Source organism: Sceloporus undulatus, chromosome 5 (assembly GCF_019175285.1).
Source record: "Sceloporus undulatus isolate JIND9_A2432 ecotype Alabama chromosome 5, SceUnd_v1.1, whole genome shotgun sequence".
In the NCBI taxonomy this organism is placed as follows: Eukaryota; Metazoa; Chordata; class Lepidosauria; order Squamata; family Phrynosomatidae; genus Sceloporus; species Sceloporus undulatus.
Window position 1 is genome coordinate 103,607,802 of NC_056526.1, and position 6,177 is coordinate 103,613,978.

Sequence of the window (6,177 nt, forward strand, 5' to 3'; positions counted from 1 at the left end):
TCTAATGGAAGGGGGGGTCCGGACCCCAAGAACCCCCCCCCCTTGGCTACATCCCTGTTGGAGGTCTTTAAACAGAGGCTGTCGGGTATGCTTTGATTGGGATTTCCTGCATGGCAGGGTTGGACTGGATGGCCCTTGTGGTCTCTTCCAATTCTATGATTCTATGATGGTCAGAAAAGGCAGTTATGTAGGGAAAATAGGTCTCCTCGAAGTATTTTGTAATTTATTTGCTGTTCTTTGCTCTTTACCTGTTTATTTGGTTAAGGATTAAGATCAGGAAGCTCAAGAGTTTCCATGTTAAGCCGGCTCATGGTGGTGTCTCCTGTTCTCTGATTTCTTGGCCTGAGGAGGTGTCAAGCCATAGGTTCCAAAGCAGGTATGACATTCACTTTTAGACATTTAGTTTAGCACTTTGGAGTTTATCACACGGGAGGAATTTCTCTTAATTTCAAATGAAAAGAAAGTGAGGCCAGAACGCATTCACGTGAATTCACTAGTTCAGCGAATTTATGTGTATGTGAATTGCGTTTGAACTGGCTTCCCATTGACCGAAAATAGCATGCCATTGCCCAAAATTGCATGTGGTCACCTCTCATGCAATAACGCGAAACCCCATGATTGCGCTCGGACTGACTTCCCATTGCCCTAAATTGTGTATGGTAGTCTGTCACGCAATAATGTTAAACCCCATGATTACATTTGGATTGCCATTGGATTATACTTCCAATTTCCCTTGTCTAATAAACTGCTTAGATCTTTGCTTTGGGGAAGTGTATATTTTATTTGCTTCGCCGCTAGGGGTCAGAGAAGTCCCTCCCCTTGAGTGCATCTTTAAGGATGCAGTGTTGGCTGGTAAATTAGGTATGGACGGTAAATCACCAATGAAAGTTCAAAAGTGTCAGGTTGGATTGTTTTAAAGGCTTAAAAGATGAAAAACATTTTGGCTTGGGAAATGTACTAGCCTGGGTACATTTATCCTGGCTGGGTAGTCATGAACTGCAAGAGAGCTTACAGTAGTAGTTCTCAACCTTCCTAATGCCTCAACCCTTTAATACTCAACCATAAAATTGCAGTGTCTCGTGTTACCAAGTATGGATTTATATAAAATTTTGGGTACATGCGGTTGTGCTAATGACCCCTGACTGATCCCATAGAGGACCCGCCATTAACCTAAAAGTGAGGAGACCAGGTAGACAGCCTGCCCTGCAAAGGCAGAGCCCTAGAAAATGATGGAATTAAAATCTTCCATAGGAAGTCTGGGAGTTGCCAAACCATGCAAGCTGCATCCGACTTCTTGGAGAAGACGTCTAAGGTAATATTCCCCAGCGGTGCCTCTCTTTCTCTTCCTTATTCCACTAACTCACCCCTCCCAGCTATAGCATTGAATGTGTGTGCATGTGTGTGTGCATGCGTGTGTGCGTGTTCCCTTTTTGCTGTGTGACTTTAATAAATGTTTATAGTTTAATTGCCCATAATTGGTATCCAAGTCTCTTTCTCTTGGGTGGTGTGGTGGCGACTTCCAGTATACACTTTGGGACATGATCCTGGCGCATGGCATTGTTAGGGCCACCTCTCAGCAATATTTGAGCTAATTAAAATTCCCCTAATTCAATCCTTCCGAACACTTGGTTCCTAAGACCATTGAAAATATGTGTTTTGTGATGGTCTTAGGCGATCCTTGTGAAATGGTCGTTCACCCCCCAAAAGGGCTGCGACCCACAGGTTGAGAACCGCTGGCTTCGAGGGACAAGGGTTTTTTACCTAGGCTACAAAGTACTAAAATGCAAATAACATCAAGCAAACAACATTATTGTTTATCCTAACCATAGGTCAGCTAGAATTAACAATTGCAAAGTTCCTGGTGAGGAATTAACAGTGACTGTATGCTGTAATATATTTTTCTTATTTAATGACCTACAGGTGGCTAACTGGTACATGAAATCTTTTAAACGTTTATATAACAGCAATGCAATACACTTTGTAGCCTATGTAGAATGCTTTACTAATACAGTAAAGTCTCAATTATCTGACCTTCGTTAATCCGACATTCCGGATTATCTGACGTTGGATTGGTCAGTAGGCGTGGCTTGTAGCCCTTACCACGCCCCCAGCTGGAAAGGGCTCCTAGAGCAGCACCAGGCTGCAAGCATGGAGGCGGCACGAGCACCAGCACCACCATCAGTGCCCCAGCATGGTGGCGAGCAGCACCAGGCCGAAAGCGTGGATGCGGCGGCAGTGTGATCGTCAGCACCACCACCAGGCCCATAGTGCGGTGGAGGCCCAAGCGCCAGCGCCAGCACCACCACCAGGCGCATAGCGCGGTGGAGGTCCGAGCGCCAGCACCACCACCAGGCCCATAGCACAGTGGAGGCGCAAGCACCAGCGCCAGCACCACCACCAGGCTTTTCATAGTGATTCAAAGCTTTTCATAGTGGTTGCTAGGCTTTTCCTATGATCCTCCGGATTATCCGACTTTTTCGACTATCCAATCTATGGGACCGCCACTTTATGTCGGATAATCGAGACTCTACTGTATCTGTTAATCTTATGCATTTAGAAACATGGAATAGCAGATTGATATACTAATCCGGCATAGAATGTTTTTGCAATGCTGATGAAGACTTCTGTGAGTCCAAACGGCCACACATTACTCCAGAGGTAGCCGTTGATGTTAACCACACTGCTACCAGTGAAAAGTACACTATTTATCTTCATGCTACCTATACTGCAAGTGCTACAAATAATTCTTCTCAGATGTTTTTGGTTGGATATTTTGTGTGAAACAGCAGAATATTATTACTGATGACACTCTGGAGACTCTACTCATATTTTTGGGACTATTATTCAAAAAGATACAGAACAGTCATTTCCCACAGTCGGCTTTATGTGGATTGTTTCAAGACTTTTTATCACTGTTGTATTTAACATTTATTACACACACACACACACACACACACACACACATATTGCAAGTAACGATACGTCTTGATGGTATTCATTATAATTGGTAGTATAGTTTACCCAGTGCTTCCCTCCCTTTTTGTTAGTTGTTGTACTGTAAGCCTTCTGGTTGTTTTGGTTTTCTGGGGTTATTTATATACACAATTGCCATGAGGCCATCACTTAGATCACCCTCTTCCTATACAAGTTACTATGCACCATAGACACCAATTCCTCTTCCGTCTGATGACATAGCCTATTTACATTTAGTCCAGCACATTTGACCTTGAGCATCCGGCTGCTGTTCTGGACTCCAGCTGTAGCCAATCTAGGCTTCTGCAATCATTGCTACATTTGAACATTTTCACCTTTAATACCTTAACAGCCTGACCAGAGCAGAATATAGCGGCACTATTATTTCCCTTGATCTAGACATTATACTTCTATTGATGCAGCCTAAAATTGCATTGGCCTTGTTAGCTGCTGCATTGCACTGTTGACTCATGTTCAACTTGTGGTCTACTTCGAATTCCAGACCCCTTTCACACGTAGTCTCGTTCAGCCAGGTGTCACACATCCTATATCTGTACATTTCATTTTTCTGCCCTAAGTGCAGTACAGTACCTTACATTTCTCCATGTTCAAATTCATTTTGTTAGCTTTGACCCAGCTTTCTAATCTATTAAGGTCATTTTGAATTTTGATCCTGTCCTCAGGGGTATTAGCTACTCCTAGTTTGGTGTCCTCTCCAAATTTGATAAGTATGCCCCCAATTCTGTCATCCAAGTCATTGATAAAGACTAAATTCTGACATGCATGGAATGCTATTACCTTCCCACCAAAGTAGTACCTATTCACCTACTTGCATGCTTTCGAGCTGCTAGGTTGGCAGAAGCTGAGTGTAATGATGGGAGCTTACTCCATCACGTGGCACTTGGGTTTCAAACTACTGCCAACCTTGCAATTGTCAACAGTCGGCATCTTAACTGCCGAGCCAATGCATCCCTGTTAAGAATCTTGGTTAGGAATCTGGAAATGGGTTTTCTCCCATTGAACAACAGGCCTTAATAATAATAATAAATAAAAACTTTATTTATATACCGCCCTTTGAAACATCAGGGCGGTTAACAACAATAATACAAACATCCCATACAAATTTAAAACAATGCCATTAAAAACAATAAAAGAACTTGTGCCAAACCACAGGCTACTTGACTTTTATTAGGTGTAAAAAATTATCTTAGAGACTGTACAGATCAGCCATTAAGGCTGGCCTGGGGGTGGAGTCAGGGTGTGGCATCCATATGACGGACACCCCGACCGCCTCAGGCCAGTGTCACACCGCACACCACACTACATGGCTCGTGGCATCAAAAATGACACAGTGCCAAAGGATCACCAAAAAGCCATGGTGCAGGCGGCTATGGCACCCTTTCCGCAGTACAGAAAGGAGCCACTTTTTGCAGTTCCTTTTTGCACCATGGAAAGGCAAATTGAGGCCGCTAAAAAGGTCTGTCCATAGGAAGAAGGAGTTGTGTTGCCCCTTTACACACATGAATCAGTTTTGTGGAGATTCTTAGGCTCATTCAAGAATGCTCAGATCCACTGGCATAGAATGCCAGCTGTCTTTATAAATCTTTGTGTCTGGCATCTAAGAAGCTGCTTGCCTAACAGGCAAATAAACAAATAGGGGAAAAAAAAACCCAAAAAGGCACTTTATTGTGCAAATGAGATAAAAATAAGTCTAGCAAGAAAACTGTCAGGGATTTTTCAAGCTGGTAAGTAACTGCACATCAGTAGCAAATACTGATTAGTCAACTTGGTAATCTGGCTGACTGGGTAATATCCAACATTGATCAATGAGACTATGTTTAATCATCTTAAAAGCAATAATTTGTTGGCAAAATCATTTATTTTACTCAAAAATTTGACAACCAAAGAGATGACTGTTCACTACTTTCACTGCCTATTACTGCAAAATCCAAAATCCACAAAAGAGCAAGATCTTCATTGGCCAATCAAAATGCACAAAATACATTGTGCAAGTTTTGAAATCTCCACTGGCTTCTTAATCAGGCAAAAGATGTTTAAATATCATACAGGAGAAAAAAAAGTGATAATGTTAAAACCCACAGACCGACATTTTGTATCAGATGATGTTTCTGTTGCAGTCCAGTAAGTCACTTTGGAGGGATCTTGATGGAGATAGAGGCCAGTCCCCTTCTTGACCATTAGAGGATTGGGACAAAGGACAGTAAAATTTGATCTCTATTAGCAGTAGCAAAGTAACTTTTCTTGGGATCCAGGTTTTCTGTGGCCTTGGCTACTGGTTCACTTCCAGGCTCAGTTCAAAGTGATAGCAGTTAAAGCTCTAAATAGGTTTGGGTCCAGGTTACCTAATGGACCACTTTCCCCATGTGATCCTGCACTGCAATCCGTTAGAGAAGCCTTTTGGCTGAGGCATAGCTCATAGGAAGAAGTGAAAAATGATGTATCATTGCAGAACTCCCTGTCCCAAAGGATCCCTTGGACTTTAAAGAACTGCTACCACCTTTGTCAGACCTTTAAGCCGATTGTTGCTGCTGTTGTTGTTCTTGTTGTTGTGTGTCTTCAAGTCATTTGTGACTTATGGTGACCCAAGGCGAACTTATCACAGGGTTTTCTTGCCATGTTTCTTTAGAGAGGGGGTTACCATTGCTGTCCTCTGAGGCTATTACTAGTTTATGAAATCTGTATTTGTTGCTCCTTGCTGTTTCTTGTTTCTGTTGTTTTTAAGAATTTGTTTTGCAGTATTTTAATAAGAGGGTCCCCTGGGAACTGCCGAGCACAGTGATGGCAGGAAGGGAGCCTGCATTTAATGGCCCATTGGGATGAGGTGGAATGTCAGTGGGCGGAGTGTAAGCTCTGTGATGTCATATGTGGGCGGGGTCAAAGGCAACTTCAGCAGCTTGTGGTGTGTGAGGACAAGACAGGATAACTACACCTTTGATTGTTCTTCTTTCCCAACATGCCTTAATGGTAGTGCCCATTACCTGTTTACTTATTTACCTCTCAGTTTGGCCTCTGGGCACTCGGACACCCTCTCTGCTCCAGCACAGGCCTCATCCTGGAGGCTAGGCTGCAGCGAGGTCTCTGGGCTCTTGGCTGCTGCCCTCACCGCTCCAGCCTTCTAAGCCTCTGCACCTGGCCACCCCCTCTCCCTGCACCAGCCTTTCAAGGGCAGCACACCAGCCCTCT